Genomic DNA, 26,929 nt, shown 5'->3' with positions numbered 1-26,929 from the left:
GGAAAAGGATCCGTCACCATGTCACTAGCCAGCTCTCCGCAGAGGACCATTGACCCACAGAGTGTGCTCAGAAGCTGGGAACTCTCCAGGGGATTTAGGGCACAGCAGACCTTTCCCAACCCTCAATGTGTGTGTTTGGGGGGGGAAATGTGGGGAAAGCACCTGTGTCTTTGTAGGGCAGGTCAGAGCAGGGGCCCATTGGGGAGCTGGACAGCTCCTGACACTGCAGGCAGGGCTTTGCCAGGGTATCAGGAGACACAGGAGTGAGACAGCCCCTGTATGTTACAGGGCAGGGCTGAGCTGGGGTGCAGAGCCCAGGCGAGATGGGGAGCAAGGGGTCCCCCATGACACTGCAGGGCAGGGCTGTGCTCTCAAACATTTTGCCCTGGGCATCTCCACCCTTCCAAATCCATCTAGCAACCAGAGCTTTGCTTGGGCCTTCAGTCACCAGCCCTGCATCAGCTGGGCTCTGACGAACAAGTTCATCGGCACAACAGCTCAACCCTGACACTGCTGGATGGATGCTTCCACGTTAATTGGTGAGAGATAAATGACAGCTTCCCTTCCTCCTCCACGCAGCTGCGGCCGAGGGGACAGGAGAGGAGGGTGAGCAAGACGGAGCCTCACCCTGGCACTTCCCAAAATAAGATCTGAACCCAGGCTGCCTGTGACACCCAGTGCCATAACACCTTTGTTAGCATCGGACAATGCTCCCCTATGCCGCTTTAAGATGGGGGGGCTCAAAGGGGGAGGGGTTCACTGGGTCTCCCAGTGCTTCCCACAATTGCAGCCTGAGCCATCCGTGGGGTTCAAACGATTTTGGGGTGAACAGAGAAATGAGAGGAGATTGCAAACTGCTGGGGGCGAATCCACATGGGGTGGATTCACCCTCATGCACAGGTGCCCGTGCGAGGGCATTGTCAGGGGTGCCTTGGCTTTGCACTTATCCCCAGTCACACCCCAATAGAAAAAATCAATGCAGCCAAGATAGTTGAACTAAGTGATTTGCTCAGCGGCATCCCCAGGTGACCCTCATTCCCTAGCAATAAGGCACGTCCCACGGGCAGAAATCTGTCATTTCATCACAGTGAAGCCCTTTACCTCCCCAGTTAATTATAAATGTCATTTTGTCTTCCCCCACTTCCCTCCACACTGAGATGTTAGAAGTTGCTGCTCTGACAGCCCTGGGAGCTGTCACAGTCTCTCTCAGGGCAAAGTCCTCCAGCCCTGTACAGAGGAGCCAGCACAAGTCTCAAGCCTGTATTGAGGCCTAAGACTCATTGAGGATAACACAACTTCATCCTCAGACCAGGCAGTGGCAGGGCAAACTCCTTCTCCATCACCTGCCGTTCACCAGTGTGTCTCAGCCTCAACCCAGAGCGAGGGGAGCTGAGCCTCTCTGCTGAGTCTGACCTGGTGCGATTGACCAACAGGACTCAATACAGGGGAAACTGGGCCAGGTTCTCTGGCCTAAGAGGCAGTGGGCCAGAGACTTGATGCTCTGATGGTCTCTTCTGACTTTAAAAAAACAAACTCATCTCTGTGATCTGCATAGAGAGTCTCAAAACATTTGATGTCTAAATGGGCTTTTTTTTTTTTAATGGAAAACGGCTTGTTAGGAAAACGGGAATTTTCTCAAAAATAAATAAAAAGCCTGTTTTGTCCAAAAACAAAAAAAATCAAGCCTTTGTTCAAAACCTGAAGGTTATTTGGGTATTCAGCAACTGAACCCCAAAACTATCAATTTTAGGGTTTTCAATGAAAACCTGGAAAATGCCAAAACCCAATTTTTTTCAGCAAAAATGAAAAAGAAAACTTTTGAAGAAAACAAAATGTTCATGTGGGAAAAAAGATTCCCTGCAGGCTGCAGATTTGTGAAAGTGAGTTGAAGTGTCCGGCCATGCGCTCTTCCTGGTACATACCCAAACCGTGCAGCACCGAGGCAGACTACAGGGTCAGAGCAGCTGAATCAATCAGATATAAGCTATTAGGAAATTTAGGGAAAGGAAAAAAATCTAATTCCTGGTTAAAATCTTTCCCTGAGGGGGACAGTGGGATAAAAGTGCATTCAAACACCATTTTTTAATTTGTAAATTATAAAATATCCAAGAGAAATTCAACCTTGTTGTGTGCATCAGACAAGACAGTAATAACAGTAACAGCAAGAGTCTATAGTCTACTAAGCTACACAGGGGGATTTCAATATTAGGTGTGGTCTTCTAATGAACACATAATAAAGCTTTGCATTTCTACAGCTCGCTCCTTCCATCTGCGGATCTCAAAGCACCTTCCAACTATTCACTCATTAACTCTCAGACCCCTGGGAGGCAAGTGTCTTTCTCACCATGATATAATGTGGAATTTGAGGCACAGAGTCATGATGTTACTTGTCCAAGGAAACACAACAAAGTCAATGGTAAAGCCAGAAATAGAACCCGGGGTGAAGTCCTGGCCCACTGAAATCAGATGGAAAATTCCACCTGCCTCAGTAGGGCCAGGATGTCACCCCAGGAGTCCCAATCCGTAATTTCCTGCTCCAGCCACTAAACCCCTCTGCTCACTCAGAGCTGCAGATATAACCGGAGAGTCCTGATGGCCTGTCTGCTGCTCTAACCACTGGACAATTTTTCTTGCCACGTCAGCTGCACTGAAACAAACAGCCGCAGGTAAACACGATTTGTGTGTGCAAGGGAAAAAAAATGGAGGTGTCAGTGATGCAAGGACTTAGAAGAGATGTTTAAAATATCACCTGAATTTGTTTTAAATGTGGGGAAATAGTTTAGAAACCCCTTTTCCCACTTGAGTCGTATGATACTGAACATCCCAGTCAACATTATTTAAATCAAAGCTATTACAGCACATAATTTATATTAATCTGTATATAAATATAGCTCCCCACCTACATCTGGCTCATACAAATACATTAACCAGGTGCAATGCAGAAAGATACTGAAGACAGAAAAGTCTTTGTATTATTAGAAATGAAGGCTGAGGGTCAGATTCTCGGGCGGTGTAAACTGGCATAGTTCCACTGAAGTCAATAGATCTATGCAGAAGTACATCAGCTGAATAGCTGGCTCTACCTTTTTGAAGATGTGATTTCTGATACAAATATATTGCTTTCAAAACGGGGCTTTTAAAATGAATCCTCTGGAAATTTCCCCCTGGCGTGGTTGTTGCATATTGTATAGCTACGTTTCAGGGGAAGGGGAGATGCGGGCTTGGTAAGAAAGGCTAGAGATGAAGGGGCATTTGCCAAAGAGAACTGAACAGGGATCCCCAAGACAAAACAGAGCCTGGTGAAGTCAAGGGGAAGAGAAAGCGGTGGCATTTCCTACACGAAACATTTAATTAGGATGCAGGAAGGGTACGTTGGGCGCGAAGGCGGGTGGGGGACAGTGGAGGAGGAGAGCACCAAAAGAAAGGAACAAAACTACTAGTATTGGAGGGCTTGATGGCTTAATTACCATATTCAAATCTAATTAATTCCGTTTTGCATAAAAAGGCCACGCTGGGCGTGGGACCAGCTTTGCAGATGGCGTCTTGTGCTCAGCGCCATTTTGGGACGGGCGGCCATTTTAGAGCCAGGCACGGAGGCACAAGATGGCTTCGCCCATCACGTTCAGCCAAAGAGCATCTGCTCTGGGTGCCCTACTTTTGTCGGGCAGTGAGAAGCATGCTCAGCTGGCTGTCCCCTCCCACCCCAGGTCTCTGCAGGATAATAGGGAAAAGGAGCCAGCCCCCTATTTACCACGTTGGTGAGGGAGGAGCGGGGCAGGGGGTTGTTTAAAAGGCACACAAATGATGCAGGCGGCAAAGCGGGAAGAGAAGGGTTGGGGGGGGACAAAGCTAACGGGGCTGCACATTTAATTAGTTGCCACTGGAGCTCCTGACGCCATCTCCCGCACCCAGCCATGTCCTCCGGCCAGCTGGAGAGCCAAGACGGGGGCACTGCCCCCCTCCCACAATTCTAGGGCAGTCGGCGTCCACGGATTCAGAGGGGAAGACGTGGCATCTGGGGGAGCCAAGGGTTAGCGTTGATGCGAGGATTAATCTCGCTAAACTAGTTCCTGTAAACCAGGGGGGCAGGCGGACATAGCTGCTCTCAGCACTCCAGAGTGACCATGGCTGCCATATGACAGGCCGTGGTGAGAGCAGCCCGAGTGGCACCTGTTGGACTGGTTGTCTACCCAGACGGGCACTGTCTGGGCCTGTGAGCACCTGGGCACTGGGTGTGGTAGCGAGATGCTCCCTCTCAGTCTCAAGAGGGAGACGCTCCTTTCCCGAATAACTGATGCTCTTGGGACAGCTCCTCCCTATGGGCCAGCCTCCAGGAGCGGCAGGTGACCAGCGGTGTCCTGGAGCCAGGCCAAAGCTCCGCGGGAGCTGGAAACACGGACGCACCCTCTCGACAGGCCGCATCCTGCTCCCGCTGAGGCTAAGCAGAGTTCTGTTGTTCATTTCCCTGGAAACAGCTCTGGGTTCCAGAATTAGCGGGGAGTGGAGGGGGAGTTATTTCATCTTTTTATAGGAGCTGGGGGAGCACATCATGACTCACTGGAAGCACGCTCGGACATCTCGAGCCAGACCCCGGGCTGCTGTGAACCGACGCCGTTCTGCCGACTGACACTGACTTCAGGGGAGCGACGCCGACTTATGCCAGACCCGGGGTCAGCTCTGTATTTTCAGAATTCCCCGCTGACATTACTGGCTTAGGGAAAATTCAAGGCAAGCTGAGCCGATGCTGTTTGCAGCCTCTGATGCAAGCCAGATTTTGCCTGATATCCCAGAAACTGATCTTCAGCTGAACCAAATGGCAACTGTTAACAGCAGAATCACTACTGGGAAACAACAACGAAACATCCTGGCTTTAAGTGAAAACTTGCATAATCTCCCAGGTTTCCCAGAAGATCAGACCAGTGTCATGAAATGTGAAAAATTTCCAACTTTCCAACTTCTTGGTGAATATTTTGCATAACATTAGGGTCACCCTCCACCAGGGCCCAGGCACTTCCATCCAGTAGGATCCAATTGCTCATGATGGTCTAGTTCACTTGCCCTACACTTCAGAACAGATATTAACTGCTGGATTAACACACTGTGGAAAGTGGCTTGAGTTTTACAGGGGGTCAGACTAGATGATCACAATGGTCCCCCTTCCAGCTTTAAAATCTGCCCAAGTGCAGATACCGTCCCAGACAATAGCCCCCTTTTTGTTCCCATTAGGCACTGAACTCATCCTTACCTCACAAACTCTTCTGGATACAGATACGTGTGCATGAAGGGTCTCCTGGAATAGACCCTGTTCATGTCAAAGTAATGGTCAAGGTAGGTTCCAAGGAAGAATTAATTTCCTTCTCCCATGAAGGCTTGGGGCTGGCTGTTCCAAAGAGCCTAGCTCGCTGGGCATCAGGGTGACCTGTTCTGACAATCTAGACCCTAGGACCTCATCTAAAGTCTACTGAAGTCAATGGAAAGACTCCCATTGGCCTCACTGGCTTTAGCTTCAACTCTTAATTTCCACCTCTATCTTAATGGCAGAGGAAGCTCTCTTCTCCGGCTGGAATGACGACTCGGAAGGACCTTTCCACTAAACAGGGCAAAAGCTTTTTTTCTGGGAGGAGATTTCCCCCCTCCCCAATCAATCTCATTTTGAGGGCAGGGACTCGGTACCTCCTCCATCTCTTCCAACCCCCCCCCCCCGAAAGGGCATCCCATTCACAGCTCTGCATTGGCAGGGCTTAGATGAGACCTTCAACCAGAATCCCTCGGGAACCTGGCTCTGGGGGCTCAGACAAGAACGAAGAATGCTTTCCCATCTTTTGCAAGCAGAAGCTGTGGCATTGGGTAATCTGAAAAGGAAAGGAAAGATGGGATGGAGCAGGCAGTAATTTCAAAGAGAATCGTTAATGCTGGGCCTATGGTCAGGCTCGTTAGCTCAGTGAAGAAGGATGTGTTTTTCAGCTACAAGTCCAGGGATTAAAACTAGAAAAGGAAGAGATCTTTCGTTTCCGAAAGTGGCTGCCAGCGCTCCAGAAGAGAGAGGCAAGGTGGAAGCCCCCCCACCTCCTGAAGAAACGTCAAAGGAGATGGTTCAACAAGACAAAATGGCCACCCCATTGGAAAACACTCAGCTCAGAGCCTGCAGCTCCTGCGAGACTGGCAGCGATCAGGAGCCTAGCAAAAGGCTAATATACAGAGATGTCAAAGACTAGGACTGGTGCCAATCCTTCGCCCTTGTCTAGACCCCGGTCGGCCAAGAACGCCAAACCACTTCACAGTCAGTTGAATAAGCCTCACAGGTAGGACAGCATTAGCCTCATTCCACCACTGGTTTGGCTGAGGCATAGGGCGATGAAGTCACTCACCCACACTGACCAAACACCTTCAGAGTACAAATCAGGCCAAGCAGCAGCCATGTTTAAAGATGGCGGCTAACAATGGAGCATAGGCCTCAGGGATGCACTCCTGTGCCTCATAAGATCCAGATTTCCACTCTAGGGGCCTGATTTTCAGAGAAGATGAGCACCTACAGATATCATGGCCTTCAGCTGGAGCTGTGGGTGCTCAGCTGCTTCTGAAAATCAGGGCCCAGGTCTTAGAGGCTTGAAAATAGCCACTGCTAGCTGATGGCAGCTGAGACGCCTCCATAACACAAGTCGGTGGTTCTACACCCAGGTCAAAATGGACAAATATCCACCTCACACAAACCACTCTTCTCTTAGCAGCAGTCTCAGCAGAGCGGCCAAGGATCAACTGGGCAACAGAGACCACGCTGAGGCAGAGGTGAGCTCCAAGTTGAGGGGGAGACACATTGGTGTGAGTTCAGGTACTGGGGAAGCTTGCCAATTATACATGGACCTTCAGCATCTCTGGTTCTCCAGTCAGCATGGGGCTCACTTCCAGTTGCACAGCAGGAGAAGAAGAAAAAGTACCCTTGTTACAGTGGGGTTGATGAAGGGTGACATAACAGTGCCTGCAAATCCTGCAAACAGGGGTTCGGTATTTAGAGACACACAAGGAAAGGTGAAACTTCTTTTTCTAATGCTTTGGACAGCTCCACTGTCATGTGAAAAGTCGGAGCTTTTAAGACCTTAGGGTGTGTCGTTTTTCTCTTGACTAACTCCCAGGGATCTGTTGTTGTTCAAAGAACGATGTTCCATTCCCCCTTTGCTGGTGTGAAGCAAATAGCTTGGAAATTAAAAACATCAAGCCCAAAACCAAAACCAACGTGGGGTGTGGGATGGAGTCGGACAACACTGGGCTGGTAAACCTGACTTCTCCCTCCATGGAAAACAAGTGAAAGGAGGTTTGTGCAGGGTAGGAAGGAGGGGTCTGTGCATTCACATGGAGAGCACTGGCAACCTCTGTGGCAGTAAAGGATCGGGAGCTAAATGCCTCAAGGAAGAAATGTTCCTTTATATATGTATATATTTAGGGCTTTGTTTGCTTCTAAGGCAGCCAGGATCAATGGAAAGTGACTTCACAGAAGAGAAATGAGGACACTGGGAGCAAGAGGAAATGGACTCATTAGGGCAGGGGGAGTTGATGAGTTTGCCTCCTCTGGAAACTTCCTCTGTGGATTGAGTTGTTTACATGGGGTTGAATTTTTCACAGGGCCAGATTTGCCAAGACTCAGCACCCACAACTGGGGTTGGACCTTCCAAAGAGCTCAGCAGCCAGTTTTTGTAAAAAGCACTCGGAGACATGTGCAGCTAAATTTTCGGAAGAGTTCAGGATCCCTGGTTGGTAACGTCCTACTAAGAAGTTTTTCCATGGAAAAGGGGCATTTTGACTCAATGGAAATGTCTGTTTTTATTGACAATTTCTGTGTTTTCATTAAAAAAAAACCAAAAAATGCTCAAAATTTCCCAGTCACCTAAAACTGCCTTGTAGAGTTGATTTGTTTTGTTACAAAAACCTGAAAAAAAAAATCAAAGAAAAATTTTGACGAAAATAAAAAAAAAATTTCATATAGAAATTGGTGCATGGTAAAAATGAAACAAAATCGTGTCCTGGCCAGCTCGAGAGCTCAGCACCCAGCCTGTGAGAAAATATGGCCCCTCACTTAGCCAATCCCACTGAGCAATACGTCATGTGGCAAGCGATCTCCGTGAGATTCGACAGGTATTTGAGACGAGCAGCAGTACTCAATGAGAGCACGGCTGGCATGGTCTGATCTCTAAACAGAGGCTGAAAGCTTCTGAGAATTCTGGCCTTCATTTGTGCCCAATGGGAGGGCCAGGGGGTGCAGCAGGCCACCCCCTCGTTATTATTTCAGGCTGAGGTTTCTGAAGGATCTTAAGCAATAGAGGGGCCCAATTTCCTTTGAAATTCAACAGGATCAGACACCTAATTCCCCTGGACTCCTTGGAAAGTCCCAGATTCAGATTAAAAGAGACCAAGGGTTCGAGCAATGCCTTAACCAATTCAGATGGAATGAGAACCAAACCTGAGATCTGGGCCTCAAACCCAAACCTGACCTTAAACCCTGGAGAAAACTGGCTGCATTGTTTTAAAGTCATTATTGTCCTTCCTCTCCCACTTTAATTCCTGCTTCGGGTAGAGGCATTAAAATATGCAGAGGGGCCATTTCCTGTGGCATCTCTGGCCCTAATTCTGAGATTTCCAGCCCAGTTTTGCTGACTCTATATGGTTCAGATGGGCACCTTCCAACAAGCACCTTCCTTCTTCCTCGCATGCTGCCCCTCCCACACGGAATCAGCTCCTTGTAAACAAAACCAACTCATTACCAGAGCCGGTCAGGAGTTTTTTGACAAAACTTTTTTTTTCCATCAGAAAATGCCAATTTGTCAAAACCAAAACTTTTTGCAGAAATGTATCAGTTTTGATGTAAATTTTGTTGGGTCCAGGATGGAATTTCTCTCTCTCGCTTTCTGGCCCAATGAATATTTAACTATTTGTATAAAATGAAAACAGGAGAGACTGAGAAAGACTGAGTCTATAGCCCGGTGACTGGGATGAGGGAGCCGGTGAGAGTCAGAGCAGGGACTTGAACCTGAGTCTCCCAATGAGATGACTGCTCTGACCATCAAGCTATTGGCTGGTGTGGGGTGGAAGAGTCTCTGTCTCTGAAAGGGCTAGTTTTTGTTCCAATCACAACAAAAAGAAATCTCAAAATCTTGACATTTTTCACAAATTGGAATTCTTGTTTCCAACAAGCCCCTACCATCCTCCTCCTTCAGGACTCTCCTTTGTCATGATACTGAAAAAAACTTGGCAATGGTCAGGCCGCAGACAAAGACTATGGCCTGTCTCCCTGACCAACACCGTCTCATTGTTTCCTTGTATGCCCCTATCAGTCTGTCTTTGTCTGTTGTTGCTTGGTTCATATTTAGATTGTAAGTTTTTTGGGCAGGGACGGTCTTTTTGTTCAGGTATTTGTAAAGTGCCAAGCACAATGGGATCCAGGTCCAGGACTAGGGCTTGTAGGCACCATGATAACACAAATAATAACGAGTTCTCCCAGATGACATTCACCCCTAGACAGAAGGCTGGCACAAGGCCTAGATCCCTTAATTCCCATTGACACTCATGGCTGGGACTCCCAGAATCCTGCTCCCCCATCCAGGTCCAACTCCTGTCTCCATAGGCTAAACTCCTGCCCCCACTGCTTATTTGCTGTCATTCTATGGCAGAGAGGGGCCTGAAAACCAAGATCCCAGAGCCAAATGGCCACTGCACAGAGTCCCCAGAGAGTCGCAGGTGTTTGACGGGGATTCCTCACTTCCATCACCCATCCAAGAGTTTCCTCTGATTATCATCCATTGCTTTGTACCCCCCTCCCCCTCCCAGGTCTTCTCCTGCTCTCCTCTGCCCCTCAACCCAGGGCTGCTTATACCCAGGAGATTGCTGATACAACCTGAAACTCAGGGATCTGTCTTGTCTGCCCTTTTCCGCACTGCAGAAACTCACCCTCCCTAACATCACCAGGAATCATGAGGTGTTTGTGCTGCATCCACTGGCTCTACGTGTCTGGGCAATTCCTGGGGGTTTAGGGATGAGTGGAAGGGACTCATCTGGGGCAGGTGTGAGTGTGTGCGTGGGGTAGGGCAGTAACAGTGCAAGAAAAGCTGAGGCTTACCTTCTGCAAGAGACAGCCAGGGGGCTCTTGCGTCCATGTGGGCAGTAAGGTAGCTCCTTCCCTTCTGGATCCCCCAGATTTTCATCTTTGCAAAAGATTATATAGCCAAGCCAGCCAATCGTCTAGAGCCACTCAAAGCATTGCAGGTGGAAGACAATGACATTAATCTCTTCCTGACCAGGCAATTCCTCATAGGCTGGAAAAGTCCAGCCCACCTTAGGCCTGGGGCAGCGTAACCTGCCTCTGTTGAGCCCTCGCTGTCTCTAGGCAGATCCTGGGCCAAGTTGCTGTTTGTTTTCTCCTGTCCCTGATTGATGCCTGTGGAAAGTTTGCATCTTGCCCGTGTGTTGCAGGCACAGACGCATCTAGGTAGTTCTTACATGCCGTGCTGTAGGTCACAATCCAGCTTAGAGAACAGAACCCTGTCGGCTATGTTAAATTCAAAGCCTGCATGTTGCAATGTTCTTTATTTCGCCCCTGAACTAGGCATGCTTCTTTCCATCCCTCTTCTCTGGCTGGGACTGCTGCAGAACAGCATCCCTCGGAGTTGGCGGTGGTTTGGTTTTCTTCCTCTTCTGCAAAAGGCTAAAGAAAAACAAACAAATAAATAAAGAGATGGTTAAACAATGTCTTGGTAGAAGGTGAGAAGTAAGCTATGTCTCCAGACATTATCCAGATTACAGCCCCATTGTGCTGGGCTCTGTAGAAACAAAGTCCCTGCCCTGAAGAATTTACAATGTAAGGAGATGGGACAGACAGTGAGTCCAGATCTCCTATTTTACAGCTGGGGAAATGAGGCACAGATCCAGTAAGTGACTTACCCCAGGTCACAAAGGGAATCTGCGGCACAGCCAAAAACTGAAGCAGTTCTCCCAAGTCCAGTATCTTACCCACAAGACTATTTCCAAACGACACAATAAAGCTGACCCGAAGACGAGTTCTGTGTCGCTCCACGGCTTGTACCTTCCCCCAGCAGAAGGTGGTCCAACAAAAGATATTAACTGACCCACCTCGTCTCTCACAGTGAATATAGGACATTTACATCGCACCTCGTCTCCAAAAAGATCCCAAAGGGATTTTCAGTCTTAGCAAAAAGATATAGGTATCTTAATTCGCCCACCCCTGAAAAGCAGAGATGTGTTTAACAATGCGCAGCAACCCTAGATAATACCTTAGCTCAGGAAGTAAAGAATACTGCATCCAGCTGAAACGACATGCAAATCTGAGAAGTGGAATTTGGCCAGGACACTGGGATTAACATACACTCCTGGTCCTGTGGGGGGAGGTGATGTGACTTGCCTCAGGTTGCAAAGCAGGCCAGCGGCGGAGTCAAGAATAGAACCCAGGTGTCCTGACTCCTAGCCCAGTGTCCGATCCACTAGATAACAGCTCTGCCTCTCACCTAGTCCCAGATTCCTGCTATCAAACTGATATCACACTTTACAGCATCAGGATGCTTCCTTGCAAGGTCTCCTAACCCCCACTGGAGGCAGCTGAGCTACCTTGATACTGCGGACCCTGATTTTGCCCATCAGGTCAAGATGTCTTGCAGATTTCCCCCTGCTCCCACAAGCCTCAGGCAGCCAAACTCCAACCCTGGTGACTAGTTTCATAAAAATTAAAAGAGTCACCCAAGCTTTGCAATGAGCCCCATCAGGTTCTCTGGGTTAGGCCTTGGCAGAATAAAAAAAAAATGTCTCCAGCATACATTGCCACCTAAAAGTTATACAACAAGCAGCCAAATGTGGGGAAATCATGGCAATAGGGGAATTATTGGACAAGCGTAGGCCCTTTCTTGCAAAAGCAAAATGGACGGGGAGTCAGATACCTGATGTTCCTTTTCTCAGATCAATGGATCATACTTCGGTTACCCACCCTATTAAATATGTGGCTTTGATTGTTTTGCTAAATCCCAAGCTGCTCATAGGGTAACATCTGACCCTGAGCATAGACCATCTCCTCTAAGGTACAATGCTGTTGGTCTTTATATAGATTGTGTGTGGGGGGGGTGTCACATTATAACACTCCCTGCCTGGAAACAAGACTGGAGAAGAGAGAGTTATGGATGGGGGCTTTTTCCACATCTGCTGTACTTATTAACAGAGAGAGACTTTGGAACAGGGCTTCCATTTGGCCCATTCATTTCAAGAGGCAGACAGAGGCTGGATTTTGAGGAGAGTTCTCTGGGGAATTCTTCACGAGTGTCGCTCCCACGAGTGTCGCTCCGTGGCAGTGATGTCAGAGACTAGGGAAGCTCAAATGACAGTTTGACAACGAGACGAGATTCTAGCCAGGTTCCAGCACTCGGGGACCACTGGGCTTAAGGTTACATTTCCAGATTGCAAACAGATTCCTCTTTCCAACTTTTGCAATTTATAGGTTTCCACCACTTCTACCCCTGCAAAATCAGAGGCTGTTGTCCTTGGGACTCAGTTGGCATTTGCTTCCGAGGTGGTCTCTCCCTCGGAAACTCAGAACCCCACTATTTACTCTGCAGCACAAGCAGCCAGTGAACTGGGGGAATGCACCCCAAAGTTCTGTGTCTACCAGCCTGCGGTGGGCTTTTCCCACCCCCCTTCTCCCATTCACTCCTTTTATGTAAATGGGAGTGGGGGAAGACTTGAGAGAATAAAACATGAGCTCCCCAGAGATCAAAGAGCCCAAGCAGACATTCCCTGCTCCTGAGCCCGCAGCAAAAGGAAGCTGTGAGGAGCTGGTGGGCCTGATTCTGATCTCATTTACACTGGTTCAAATCAAGGGTATAACTCCAATGACCGCAAGGGAGTTCCACCAGCGTAAGATCCGAACATGGGAACTGAGCAGAGCAACGCTGAAGTACTGTTAAAATGCTGGGATGAGGCACTTTTTAAGATCTTGGCCAAATGATTTGGTTTTCTCTAGCTCCTTTCCCCTGAGGATCTCAAAGCACTTTACAAAGCCAGGCCATTGAGCTGGACACCCTCCCCAGGTCAGTATAACCATCCTCATTTGACAGAGGGAGAAGCTGAGACACACAGAGGGGAAGTGATTGCTCCAGGTCAGGGCCAGAGCTGGGCCTAGAACCCATGAGTCAGAGGGGCCCAATCCCTCTGCTTAGCTCCTAGACTATAGACTCATAGGATGGGAAGGGACCTTGAGAGGTCTTTTAGTCAGTCTCCTGCACTCAAGGCAGGACTAAATATTATCTAGACCATCCCTGACAGGTGTTTGTCTAACCTGCTCTTTAAAATCTCCAGTGACGAAGATTCCACAACCTCCCTAGGCAATTTATTCCAGTGCTTAACCACCCTGGCAGAAATTTTTTCCTAATGTCCACCCTAAACTGCCGTTGCTGCAATTTAAGCCCATTGCGTCTTGTTCTCTCCTCAGAGGTTAAAGAGAACAATTTCTTTCCCTCCTCCTTGTAACAACCTTTTATGTACTTGAAAACTGTTACCATGTCTCTTTTCCGGACTAAACAAACCCAGTTTTTTCAATCTGCCCCTCATAGGTCATGTATTCTAGACCTTTTGTTGCTCTTCTCTGGATTTTCTCCAATGTATCCACATCCCTCCCCAAGTGTTTTGCCCAGAACTGGACACAATACTCCAGTTATCAGAGGGGTAGCCGTGTTAGTCTGTATCCACAAAAACAACGAGGAGTCCGGTGGCACCTTAAAGACTAACAGATTTATTTGGGCATAAGCTTTCGTGGGTAAAAAACCACTCAAGGTGCCAGTACTCCAGCTGAAGCCTAATCAGCGTGGAGTAGAGTGGAAGAATTATGGCTTGTGTCTTGTTTACAACACTCCTGCTAATATCATCCCTCCTGATTTAATCAATATCCTAACCCATCCCCTCCTGCTTCCCCTGGCCAATAGCATCTGCCACAGGTACCAAGAAGGCCTGCCTGATGGTGATGAGTTTAGAATAACACATGATGGAACTGTCATGGCCCTTCACCATGATCCCTCTAACAGGAAGGTTTTGCTCCTTCCTCTTGCTAGAAGGCTGGAAAAAACCAGGTTGCAAAGGAATTATCTGGGTCTGAAGAAGGCAATTTTGGCTGCCATGGGTTGGTACCATCGTGGACAGGCTGCAGAGGGCATCCAGGCAGGCTGGAGCAGAGGGGGAGGAGGGAAGGTGGGTGCTGAGAAGATGGAGGACTCAGACACAATGGTCCCATTCATTGGGCCAGAGACATGGGCTTCAGCCCTTCCTGATCAGACACAATAGGGGCTTCTCCGCTTGCCACTTGTGTGCATTGTCAGCAGGCAGCCGGCCCACACCCCTCCTTTCCGTCCCCCATTGGATAATGGCACTGCATTGTGTGCTTGGCTGGACAAGGACTTTGTTTAGGAGAAAAACTGTGTTTGTCTGTCAGGAGAGATCAGGCAAGAAAGAGAGAGGGAGGGGCCGGGGCTGGTTCCCAACACTACCCCCCTCAGCACTGGCCTTCTAAGGCCCCAAACCCAGCTATAAATATTCAAAGCACTGCAGAGGGAAACTCCTCTTTGGGAACGCTCCCCCCTGCTTTGTAAATTACAAGAAGCCCTACAGACAGACCCATCTGAACTCCCGTTCCCCTTCGTCCACATCCCCCAGCAGCCATTCTCCCCCCCCCCGACCAATCCTGGGCAAACATTAAGGCCAGAAGAGACCGTCCTGAATAGAAAATAGACATGCTGAGGGCAGGAGCGTCCAGGTCTGACTCCCCATTGCTCTGCTCCTTGCCTAGTCAGCTGCACCAGTGCAAAGGTGGAGGTGATGGGCAGTGAACTAGCGTGAACGGCGCAGGGTCATGGACATGGCTACCGGCTGCGCGTCTGTTCCGGAGGCAAACGGCCCTCGGTGTGTATTTACCTCCATGTTTCCAGGAAATGCTGGAACAAGGTAAAATTAACTGCCCACGGCACCAAAGCATGCGGAGAGCCGCTGCCCACCTCGGTGGTGATGAGCTGAGAGGATGGGTCCTTAGCTCTTCTGCTGCTGCCCAGCTTTCCCTCTTCCAGGGTCTGGTGCTGCCTTTCCTTGAGAACCTCATCTGATCGGAGAGACTGACGGGGGATTAAGTCTCCCTGCAACATTGCTCCGATTGTAACAACGTCCAGCCTGTGGGGAAAGGCGGGTAAAAAAAAACCCTTCCTGACAGTCCTAGCGAGAGCCACAAACAGCAGGATTAATGGGAAACAGGCATTAATTTAGACATCCGTAGCTGAGTTCCTTTTATTCCCCCTTCCCCAGCACTTCTCTGAAAGCATCAACCCGCTAAAAGAAGCAGGAGCCTGGCTGGCTGCCTCGAGCCTCCCTTCACCAGGGCCTGGGGCTTGCCAGGGAGAAGCTGCTCGCAGAGCCAGCTATGGCATCACTTCTTTTTTTAAAAGTTAGCCAGGGAAATTCCAGAGCTGGGTGTCTCAGCAGTGGCTGTAGCTGCTCCTGAAGGGGACATAGGGGGTTTGCCTTGGTCTACTCACCTCCCATGTCCACAGACTTCTCTCGCAGGACCTACGCTCACGGCGAGAACCACTGTAAGCTCTTTGAGCTGCGCCTTACTATGTGCTTGTACCATGCCTGGCACACCAGGGGTGCGAGCTGGCAAGGGCTCCCGGCACGGTCGCCTCTGCAGTGCCAGATGCAGAATTGCCAACCTCTTGCCAGGAAGCTATCGGCCCTGATTTCCCATGGCTCTCCATTGCCTCGCCCCGTGGGGAGTCACTTACGTAAGTGCAAGGCAGGCGTGAAATGTTCCTATTGTGCTTTGGGCAGTGTGTTATACCCACCTTGCACTAGCCTGAATTACTCCAGGAGGTGCAGGGCAGAGGGGAGCTGGGCCTTTTGTGCCCTCACTTACCCCCCCCGCGTGAAGTGCACATAAAATGGTACCAAAATTCTCCACTCCCCTGGTAGCTTTCTGTGCCCACTCTGCACAGGGGTCACAGATTAGCACAGCAACAAGGCCGGGAAGAATCAGGCCCCAAAGGATCCAGAGAAGCATCCAAGCTTTAGGATGCCTTTCCAAGCTGGACTTTGAGGGGACTCTGTCCTGAAGGGATGTTTCGTCTTTCACAGCTGGAGCAGGAGACAGGCCAGACAGGAACATTGGAGAAAAAAGGCCAGCCTAGGGCTCAGCTCCTCCTGCAACTCAAGTGGCAGCCAGCTGTGCTGTGAATCTGCAGGCCACGGCTTAAAAACTTGCTGATGACCCACGTGACCCTGTTCTTAAGTTAGTGCGAAGACGCTCTAATAATGATAATGGTAACTGGCTGCTAAGGATGTGGCGGATTCTCCATCCTTGGGAGCTTTAAATCTAGCTTGGCTGCTTCATTCTAACAGACACCCTGGACTCAGCTCCTGGTTAGCGGGTTCCGCACAGGGATCTCGGGACCTGTGTCTGCAGGAGCTTCAACTAGATGGTCTCATGGTCTGTCCTGGGCCCCCAGTCTATGAACCAGCGTGCCAGCCAAGGCTCTCCTGTCAGTAGCAGCTGAAAGCAGGTTCCCCCAGCTTCTTGTGGGGTTGGGAGTGGCACAATCAGGGCTCCGCCAAAATGGTACGTTTTCCCAGCTGAGCGCACGGCCCGTTGGATCTGTTTTTCCAGTTTGGGCAGCAGTGGGTGGGGGAAGGGGAGGGGGTCGCCTTATCTTCTATCCTTTGGCTCATAGCACGTCAGGTGTGACTGGAGATGGGCCCTGACCTCCTGGCAAATAGGAAGGGATTAGCTCATCGATCAAAAGGGGATGGAGATGCTTCTGCTGAGCCCACACTTCTTGGCCAAGCAGCCCCATCTCACTCACTGCCCACACAGCAGCCTGGTAGTCCTGGGGCACTCTCTGATTTAAGGGGACAAGATAAGGGCCTGATCTGGTGCCACATCCACTCCTGTCTGATTCAGCTCCTCATGGCATCAGGCCCTACAGAAGGACAAGCCGAACCAGCCTCCTCCTTCCCCATGAACACCCTTGCTCCTGCTCAGGGCATGGACTGACGACAACAGCTACCCTGACTCTTGCTCAGAGAACATCTGGAGCATCAGGATACCCAGAATCCTTCACTCTGGGCCCAATTGGCCCTTGTGCAAAGTTAGTGAGAGGGGGATTCCAGTTCATGGTCCCTTTGCACAAGGTCCCCAGCAGTGAGCGACGGGCCTCAGCCTCCCAGCAAGAGCTGACCTGGGGCAGAACACCCTGTGCCTGCAGAATCCCAGGCTGTGAGGACAGACTGCTGCTGGCTGGCTTGCTGCTTTCTCTGAGATGAATGGAGCACGAACTGTACCTGCCTGGAGAAGCCCTGCTTTGTAGGATGATGCAGACCGAGCCAGGGTGGGGGAATCTGGGAAATCTGTCTGTGCCGCAGTGCTTGGCTGGCTGCTGCTGCTGGGGCAGAGCAGAGCTGTCTCATTATCAGAGACTGGCCGTGGCAATACTGATGGGGGGGGGGGGTTAACGCCATGTGCAAACTGGCTCTCACATGTTACACACACAAGGATCCTGCCAACGCACAGCAAAACTCCAGCTCCTCCAAATTAACCATCGGCGGCTGAGCCCAGCCGGTCATGTCACGTGCACCTCAGTAGCAGAGGGATGTTTTTCCTCCTAGCTGCACACAAATGCTGCCCTTTCCTCCTAGGATTTGATGACGGTGCATTGCCCTCCACTGGGAGCCACGGCAGCAGCTGTGCTGGGGCTGCGTGTAGCTATTCCAAGAGGCAGATGTCACATATAGAGACAGGCAAAACTTCTTCTGCCGCCCCTTCAAAGGTCTAACAGGCCCTGCCTCTTCCTGGATGGAGATATATGTTCCCACACACCTATTACTAATCTCATCTCGCCCTCCTAACCAAGCATCACAACCCAGGGCCGCTTCTGAGCAGGATTTCGGACGCTGTTTCATAAGAGGGGGGGAAAAATCAGTTAGAGCTGGTCAAAAGAGTGAAAAATTTCAGAGGAAAATTAAAACCGGTCATGGCCGTCGACAGGTTTTGGTAGGCGGATCAGGTACGAACGGAACATTTGTTAATTTTTGTAATCTCAGCTGTCAGAACAAACTGAGCCAACCCCCCCCCCCCCAATGACCCTTGGAATGATGTTCTGTTTTTTATGAAAAGCCCTGATCCTTTTTTAACGAAAAAATTGAAATTTTCTCCCCAGAATTTCAATTTAGCCTAAAAGCCATTTTTCAACCACCAAAAGGTGACGACATTTTTCTGACCAGCTCCAAACTTAATACAATCTGCGGATACAGACAAGTGGGGCTCCCTGCTAGATAGCTCCGGGGGAAGATTCACCAGCACAGACACTTTCCCAAACCATTCTTGTTCTCCAGGAAAGCCAGCATCAGAGGCTGGAAAACATCCCCCTCTCTCTGCCAAACCCTGGGAGAATGAGCCTGCTACCAGCTGCTCCAGCTATGTTTCCCTTTCAGGGGGAGGTTTCCCCATTGAAAGTTTGTTAGGTTTGCAGCTTTTTATAATGTAGCAAAGGAAGAACTGAGAAAGGCGAAGAAAATAACAAGTGACAGGCTCTGCTTGCTCCAAGTGGCAGGGGAAAAGTCTGTCAGAGATAGGTCTGCATCACATTCCCTAAATCACAGGACCCCAAAACTTCATGGCATGTTGGAGTCCAGATCTGGATACCCCAAATCCTGGGTAAGTTTGGAATCCATGTTCTGGGCTTTATTGTTATTGGTTATTTGCATTAGAGCCTAGAGGTCCTAGTCACTATCAGGGCTCCTTTTCAGTAGATGCTGGACAAACATAATGATAGACGGCTCCTGCCCCTGAGACCACCCAATCTCTAGTCTCCACTTTTTATCCCAAAGCAGACTCCTCGGGGGTCTATTGGCTCCTGCATTTTCTGTGTGTTTCTGACCCATTTAAAAACCGCTCTCCGAAAAGGAGGAAACAGCTTTGGGAAATAGTCAGGACCATGGTAAAAATGACTTTGGCCAAAACCAGAAAACCTGGAAGCTCCCAGCAGAGTGCCATCCCACCCACTAATCTTTGGTGAAGTTGAGAAAAGCTTGAGTAGCTACTTCCACCCCCCACGCTGTATTTCATTGCAGAGCTTGTCTGCTCCTAGGGGCACATCTACACACACAGGGGCTGGAACTAGGGGTGCCGTGGGTGCTGCAGCACCCCCTGGCTTGAAATGGTTTCCATCATACACAGGGTTTACAGTTTGGTTCAATGATTTTCAGCACCCCCACTATACAAATTGTTCCAGCCCCCCGTCTACACAGCTACAAAGGTGCGGCCTGAACTCAGGCTCACATAACAGCGAAGACGTGGGTGCTCTTTCACTTGGGTAAGCAGCTTGAATTCAACCCCCGGTTTTCCTACAGACTTTAACTCGAGCTGCTAACCCGAGATAACAGCCGAGTTGCTGTGTCTTCACTGCTCTTCTAACCCGAGTTAAGAACATTCCTTCTTTGCAGCATCAACATCCCCGAGAGCTCCCAGCTGAGTCAGAAGCAGAAGCTCCATAAGGCCCAGGCCTGACCTGGGCTCTCTTGTTAGACGATTGGCAAGCGGAAGTACCAGAACCCCCTGGGAAAGGACTCTGCGGGGAGGTTTCCATGCACAGTGTGCTCAGTGCAGAGCTTCCCGGAAGCAGCAGGGACACTTTGGATGGGATTTCGATGAATAACCAAAACTTGGATAAGGAACGTTTTGGGTCCGCACAGCCAGGCTTTACTGGAGCCGATGAGCTCCCTGACGCTTCAACCCATCTCCCCCGTAATGCTCAAATTCCTTGGGACTGACCTGTCTCCTGGAACTTTGGATGAATCAAAGCCATGGAAAGAAGTGGCCACTCATTCCTCTGGGCTGCGTAGAGACCCAGCCTCATTGAGCCAGCGGGTCGCTCTCTGACTAAGCAGTGCATCAGCTGGAAAGAGGCTCTTCTTTGGTACTGGGACTGTAGAGACCACACCATCAATTGCCATGCAAATGGTGGGAAAGGGATGTGATCTGGGAAGCGAAGGGGAATTGTAGGAAGGGTCGAGACTCAGGTCCTGAGCCAGGCCAAGTGGGCAAGGCAAAGCACAGGATAAGGCAAAATGCCCCCTTTCTCCTTGTGCAGTTCTGCACCTCGGTCCTGACCTGTAGCCCTCTGCAGTTCCAGTGCTGGTCTCTCTGCACACGGTCCCTACCCACAGTCTCCATCTATTCCCGCTCTGGGCTGCATCACCTCTGTTGATGCCTTTCAATCCTGATATGCAGCCTCCTCCACCCCCGTTCCCGTTATTCCAGCCCTGGGTTCTCACACCCAGGTCTGATGCCCCTCAATCCTGACCTGCAGCCCCCTCGCCACTAACCCAGTCCTTGGGCTCAGTTCCCCAGTGCCTTGCACCTTTTTACACCTGTGCAAAGTGGGTGTGTAAAGCACTATGGTCCTGCTCCCTGCTGTCTTTTGCACCAGTGTAAATCCATGGCATTCTGCCCAGAGTGACACTGGTGTGAGTGAGAGCAGGATCAGTCCCTACACTTGATATCTGGCTGTGCTTTACGCCCCTTCCACCCAAGTGTCACAGGGAGGATCAAACCCAAGTAAAAAGGGAGTAAGAGACAGCAGGGACGAAGCTGAGCAGTTGAAGGGTCTGAACTGTCCCTGGCATTGGTGTGGAGCAGCGGGGCTGGCTGGGCTCTGAGATGAGGAGCCTGTTCCCAGCTGGCAGAAAGTAGATCCACACATTGGACTGGAAGGTGATTAGGGGTGGCCTGCAGAGTAATTATCTCACTGGGCAGCTAATGCCCTTTCCCTGGGAGCGGGGTGGGGAAGCATTGTTCAGACTCGGGGATTACATCAACCAGGCTGGAGCAGACAATGTGCTCCCCAGGGGAAGCTCCAGGGGGAGGCAGGGGCTGAGTCTCTCTCAATTAGAGCAAGTCCAAGGCAAGGCAGAGGGTGGGAGAGGGGAGGATGGGGTGGGGGGAAATGGCTTCCGTTTGGCTCCAGGACCAGGAGGAATGTGAGCTTTGGGGGAAGAAATGTATCATTAGCCTTTGGGGCCTTTCGTCTGAAAGCTCATCGTCCTTTGCACGTTAATTAAGCCATGCAGGTGGAAACACCAGGGAGGCAAAATGCAACCTTGCCTGCAGGCTCCCTCCTGCTCCCCCAGAGCAATCCCCACTTTAAAGCTGGGGAAACTGAGGCACTGAGAAGTTACAGGTTACATTCTCAGCTGCCAGGGGTGTTGGAAGCCTTTTTTTTTTTGAACCCCCCAACTTTCAGCGGTGCTGAGCACGCCCAACTCAAGAGTTGCTTGGGGATAAGCCAGGGCTCATTTGCTCTTGAATCTGAGGCCCAGGGACCTTGGGGTTGGGCAGCCAGAAGTCAGGGTGCCCACAGTCAGTGGCCACTTTGGAAAGTTTAAACCTAAATGATTTGCCCTCCACATTTCTGGCAGAGGCTCTGGGTGTTTGTCTGTAGCCCAGTCTGATCATACATGCTACACAACTGCCCTTCTCAGGTCCACCCACAAACAGCTGACCATGGCGGTGGGATACTGGCCCCCAGAACCTTTTCCAGGCAATACTGTTTGCGCAGAGCTCAGTGCATGTTACAAAGGAGAGTAAACGTCATCGCCCCCTTTTCACAGATAGGGAAACTGAGGCACAGAGCAGCATTGCACAGATGGAGGGAAGGGCTAAGGGATAAAACAGACAATGAAGGCTGTTCTTTTAGTTTAAAAAGAAGTATCCACTTTCTCCCTTGTCACCATCTGTATTTATTTTTGGGCTGTGATGGCACCTAGAGACCCCACCCAAGAGCGGCTGGTTGTGCTGGGAGCTGCACGTATGACAAGACAGCCCCAGCTCCACAGGCAGACAAAGGAAGCATTGCACAGGTGGGGAAGGGAGGCCCGGGGAGATTAAATGCCTCACACTATGTCACCCGGGGGGGAGGGTCTATGGCAGAGCTGGAACCTGAACCCACGTCTCCCTCCTGCCTGAACCACCGGTTGATCCTTCCCTTGCCACTTGGTCACTGTTAGCTGGCGAATGTCTTGTCGCCATCCCGGTAGAAGTGAGCAGGGATGTGGAGGAGGAGGGGCTAGTGAACCCAGGAGTCCTAGCCAGAGGCAATATTCATTTCTCTGTCCTAGGAGTTTGTACAGCCCCAATTACCAGTATCCAAGCACCTCCCAGCACCCCGTGAGGCAGGGCAGGGCAGACCAGTTTCCCTGCCTTGTACAGACGGGAAGTGAGGCTCAGAGACCAAGAGACTTGCCCAAGGTCATGCAGAGCATGGGCTTGAACCCCTAAGACTTAGTCTAGTGCCCTGAGCACTGCACCCTCCTTCCTCCTTAACATCAGCCTGAGACGGACTCTATGGGGGCCCCCGCCCTGCAGCCAGACACAGGGCCAACCCTACTCTTCCAGCCACTCCCTCCACTTCCTGGGCTTCAGGGGGGTTCCGTGGCTGACAGCGGGGGTGGGGCAGAGCTATTTATTTATTTATTTTTTCGCCTTCATGTGAAATCTCCAGCAAGCGCCAGTCCCCCGGCGGCACATAATGGTGCCAGGTTATCAGCGGACCAAGCCACTGACTCCGCCTGTCCCTCTCTCCCCAGACTGGTGATTAAACAGCGGGCGCACAGCTGCCATTCATTTTTAAATAAATGAATAATACATAATGGGATGATAAATAAATAACGTTCATACATTTGAACTTCGCCTCTGAGAAAATCCTTTTAGTTCAAAAGAGCTGGGCGCTTGGAAGGGGGCTGCTCTGCATTTTCAATGGGCTGCCATCCAGCATCTGGATTTGGGGAGAGACAAGTGGGGGAGGGTTAAAAACAATTCAAATGCAAAGAGAGGGAGAGGGGGGCAGGTTAGACAGTCGCACATGATGGAGAGGCTGCCGCACATTCGGAGCAGAGATGGGACGACTGCAATGGAAGCGCCAGAATAACGGGAACGTCTAGAGCATCTCTCTCCTAAGGATCCCAAAGCACTTTGCAGAATGTCCACATGTGACAGTCAATCTGGAATAAGGCAGGGTTTGAGTTTGAGATGCATTAACGATCCCTGGTTAACTGCATGTGTGGAGGCTGTTGTGACAATTGGGCCTATAACGTCTTGCCTGCTTGGGAATCCAGCAGGAAAAGGAGGTCAGGTTATTGATAGCGAAGAACGTTATGAACAGGTGCATGCAAACCAGGCCGAAAAACTGAAGGAGTCCAGACCAAACAACTGTTGATAGACCTCCGGGACTGTGCTGAGATCCTGCTTAGTAAAGAAGAACACGTGGGTCTGGAAATTACTGAACCAAAATTGGTCTCTCAGAAACAAGGCCTTATTGGTGGACAAAATAATGCAGGGAAGGGCTAGTCCACCCACCACTCCCTCTTTGGGTCCTGAAAGAAAAGACATTGGGGGGTGAGGGGGGAATAAGAACTGATGGAAGCTACCATCATGGGTGCCACCCTCACTGTCTTTGGCGACCCTTGGCCTTCGTCATCCTAATCCTGAGAGATGTCCTGGCCAGACCAGGCGAGAGAGAGGGACTCAGATGGCATTGGCAGCTCCGCCAACTCCAGCTGAATCCCACCTACCACCTAGGAGGAAATGGGATCAGACTTCAACAATGATAACCGCCACACTCCAACCCAGCTCAGTGAACTTCTTCTCTTCTGCCCAAAGGGTCAGTTATCACCATCTGTGCAACCATCCAACAAGGGGGTTTGCCTCTGAAAGCAAACGGGATGGGCACACGGCATGGTGTTAAAGTGAACGCTGTGTTGACGCCTTTACATTTCAAATGTTGGACTGTTTCTCCTTCTTTTCTTTAATGAAAGGTGAAAAGGAGGTTTAATGGTGTGTTTGCCAAGCAACCAAGCAAACCAGGGTTCCTGCAGAAACCCCAATCTCTGTAATATTGTTTCAGTGTTAGACAGTGAAAGAGTTTAAAACCTTTAACCGGTTTTTGGCCCTTGCCATCCATACAACACCACTCTTATTCCAGAATAAGTTTTATTCCCATTTAGTTAGGTGCACTGAGGGCTTGTCTTCACGTGCGATGCTGCAGTGTAGTGCTTTAGTGCAGACGCTGCTACGCCGACCGGAGAGCTGCTCCCATCGCCGTCGCTAATGCACCTCCCTGAGTGGCAGGAGCGAAGTCAGTGGGAGAAGCCCTAGTGCTGTCTACACGGGGGGTTAGGTGGGGAGACCTGCTTCACTCAGGGAAGTGGATTTTCCAATATAGGTCTGTGGTGTAGGCCTGGCCTTAGGACATGAACTCTTATCGGGGTGATGAGTTATAACTGCACCTCACCCGATGAATCCCCTCCCCGTCCCATTCCACCCCCAACCCACGCTGTACATCAGGAGCCAGAATTAATTGGAGGAAGGAGACTAATTCCTGTGCCAAGAGGCAAAGGGCAATCTGAAGTGAAGAAGTGAGTCCAGGGCAGCACCACCCTAGGGAGGACACCTCATTAGGCAGCCAGGGGCTGGTCCCATTAAGATTGAACCTTGCCTAAGGAGGAATCCCTGTTTAGCAAGGCCAAGGAAGTGTTTACCAACAGTGAGCCCGGGCGGCGTTGGGTAGCCCTGAAAGGAGGCCCAGTCGACATGGATCAGTAATTAGCTAAGGCCAGGTCCACACTACACACTTACTTCGGTATTGCTCCTCGCTCAGCAGGGTGAAGTAGCCACACCCCTGAGTGATGTCGTTATTCCAGCTGTAGCCCGCTGTGTAGACGGGGGAGCGTCTCCTGCCGACATCGCTGCCGCCTCTCGCCGAGGTGGGTGTTACGCCGACAGGAGAGCGCTCGAGCGCCTTCCCCGGAGGCGTGACAGTGTGCAGCTGCACTGTAGGGCAGACCTGTCCGCGCAGTAAGTGCCTGATGCAGCCACCACCGCCGGGAGCGGAAAGGCAGAGGCTGGCGGAAGACAGAAAGGCTCCAGGTTGCTGGAGCAGGCATGTGATGCTGGGGAGGGGAGGTTTATTGAGAGACTAGCCCTGGCCGACTTCCTTTGGAGGGGGAATCTAGGGGGAAGCAATGCAAATAAGGAGCCTGCAGAGCCAGGATTCTTTCCCCCGTTCCCCAGGGCCACAGCCTGCCGGAGAGGTTGCCTGTGCACTGCCTTCCTCCAGTGTGCCCAGGGACACGCGCGTGGGGCGTGGGAGGGGAAGATGTTGGCTGCTGGCAGGGTGCGTGCCATGGATCTGCCGCCTTGTGCTCTGTGGACATTGAGAGCCTCTGAGCCAACTTGAATTCTTTGAGCAAACTGTTCCCATTTGCCTGCATCCCTCCGTGGGTATTGATTTATTAGGCTGTAATTTAAGGAGGAACACTTTTAAATGAACTCACACAACAAGCCCAGCACCAGAATAAACAAAGCCTGATTTATTTGTTCCTTAGCAGCCCTCGGGTCCGGCTGCTGCCAGGTCGCCCACACAGTGTGGGTTTTCCCCACCGGGGTGCAAGTCAAGGCACAGAGTCATTGCACGGGGTGGGGAGATGGGGGAGATTACTCATGGCAATTTGGCAGCCTGATCATCCCTGGCCTTGCACCTCATGTCCCCGCTTACGCCAATGCACAAAAGACAACCTGGTCAGAATGGCAGTGTTCTGCACTCACTTTTCGCTGTGTGAAATCCGCAGGCGGTGGAGGATCAGGCCCAGTATCTATGGAGTGAGACTGACCAGTTTCTTGCCCTTTTTTTTTACATCCAGACTCCAGAGTTACCTCTACACAGATGTTTTTCCCTGGAAGTGGGTCAGGGAGAGACCAGAGCCAGTGGGGATTGGCTTGAGGAAGAGCTTTTGCAGGCTAAGTACCAGACTTCGGTTCAGGTGCAGCCAGGAGCACAGTCACCGTGGGCAAGCCTGCAAGTTTCAAGCCAGCTCTGAGCCCAGCTCACCTGATCAGGATTCAGCACAATGAGGTGCACCCGGAGTTCCTCAAGCCCTGACTCCTCCCGTCTGGGGTGGGCAGCCCAGAGCAGAGCAGGCGAGCTTAGCAGCTGCAAAGATTTGCCCTTCTGTACAGCTCACTCCTAAGTATCACAAAGCACTTCACAAGCACAAGTTAGCTCCCTCCCCAGTCCACTAGGAGGGAGGGGAGTGATCAGACGGGCGCATGGCAGAATGCCATTTTTATTTTTGATCATTCCAATGTTTATTTTAAAGCATTTTAAAATTTTGATTGACATAAATTTTCACACTTGCGGGAAATGAGGGGTGTGAGCATCAGACAGTAATTACTGAATGAGATTGGCCGTTAAGAGTCAAAAAGTTAAAGCTTTATAAGTGTTAAAACACAAACTGTCAACATGGCATGCTGAAATCTACAAAGTGTGTAGCCTTAAATCAAACCCGAAGGCGTTCTCAAGCAGCATCTCTCCTGCTTTGCCTGTCTGTACACTCTGATTATTACCAATGGAAATATTTGTCAGTTTGTGGTGTGTACTGTGACATCGACTTTACCGACATTTACCGATAAAAATCGGCTCCTTCCAGCGTACTTATAGACGTCATTGAGCAGTTTGGCTGATCTGGGCTCTGAAAGGACTTGTGGGGACCCACGCTCCTGCACACCCTCCTCCATCACAGGGGCTCTTTCTCTGGGCAGTCCCTCACTCCGTGCCCCCTGTGATCCAAAACCCACAGGAGCCTTTGGAATACGTCCCATTGACTTCAGCGGGCTGTGGATCAGGCCCCAAGACAGCAATGTGGGAGCCCCTGGTTTGAATTTTAATGTAGGCAGTTGTGGTTTCACAGGGCATAATCAAAGGAGTCCCAGTACAGGAGGAACATCCTTGTGCGGAGGGAAGGGGATGCACAGATAGTCAGGAATCCTGCTTCCTAGGGAACAAGGCTCTGGAAGAGGAAAGAA

At 50.5% G+C, this 26,929-nt stretch overlaps 1 long non-coding RNA gene across 19 annotated transcripts in view; it reads right to left on the bottom strand.

Annotated features, from left to right (window-relative positions):
* Window positions 1–26,929, bottom strand: part of LOC144929893 (uncharacterized) — a 109,139-nt gene that overhangs the window by 38,922 nt on the left and 43,288 nt on the right. For 12 of the 19 annotated variants that reach the window (XR_013635017.1, XR_013635021.1, XR_013635024.1 and 9 more), the window contains one exon: window positions 10,106–10,690. This is a non-coding gene — a long non-coding RNA (uncharacterized LOC144929893). Of the gene's footprint in view, window positions 1–10,105; window positions 10,691–14,946; window positions 15,196–19,843; window positions 20,051–22,747; window positions 22,845–26,929 lie in introns of those variants that run through there. The other 7 variants (XR_013635011.1, XR_013635018.1, XR_013635012.1 and 4 more) reach the window with 6 other exon arrangements.

The sequence above is a fragment of the Lepidochelys kempii genome, chromosome 25, assembly GCF_965140285.1.
Source record: "Lepidochelys kempii isolate rLepKem1 chromosome 25, rLepKem1.hap1, whole genome shotgun sequence".
Taxonomy (NCBI): domain Eukaryota; kingdom Metazoa; phylum Chordata; order Testudines; family Cheloniidae; genus Lepidochelys; species Lepidochelys kempii.
The sequence above is the reverse complement of the archived record's forward strand: the minus strand, read 5'-3'. Positions and strand labels throughout refer to the sequence as shown.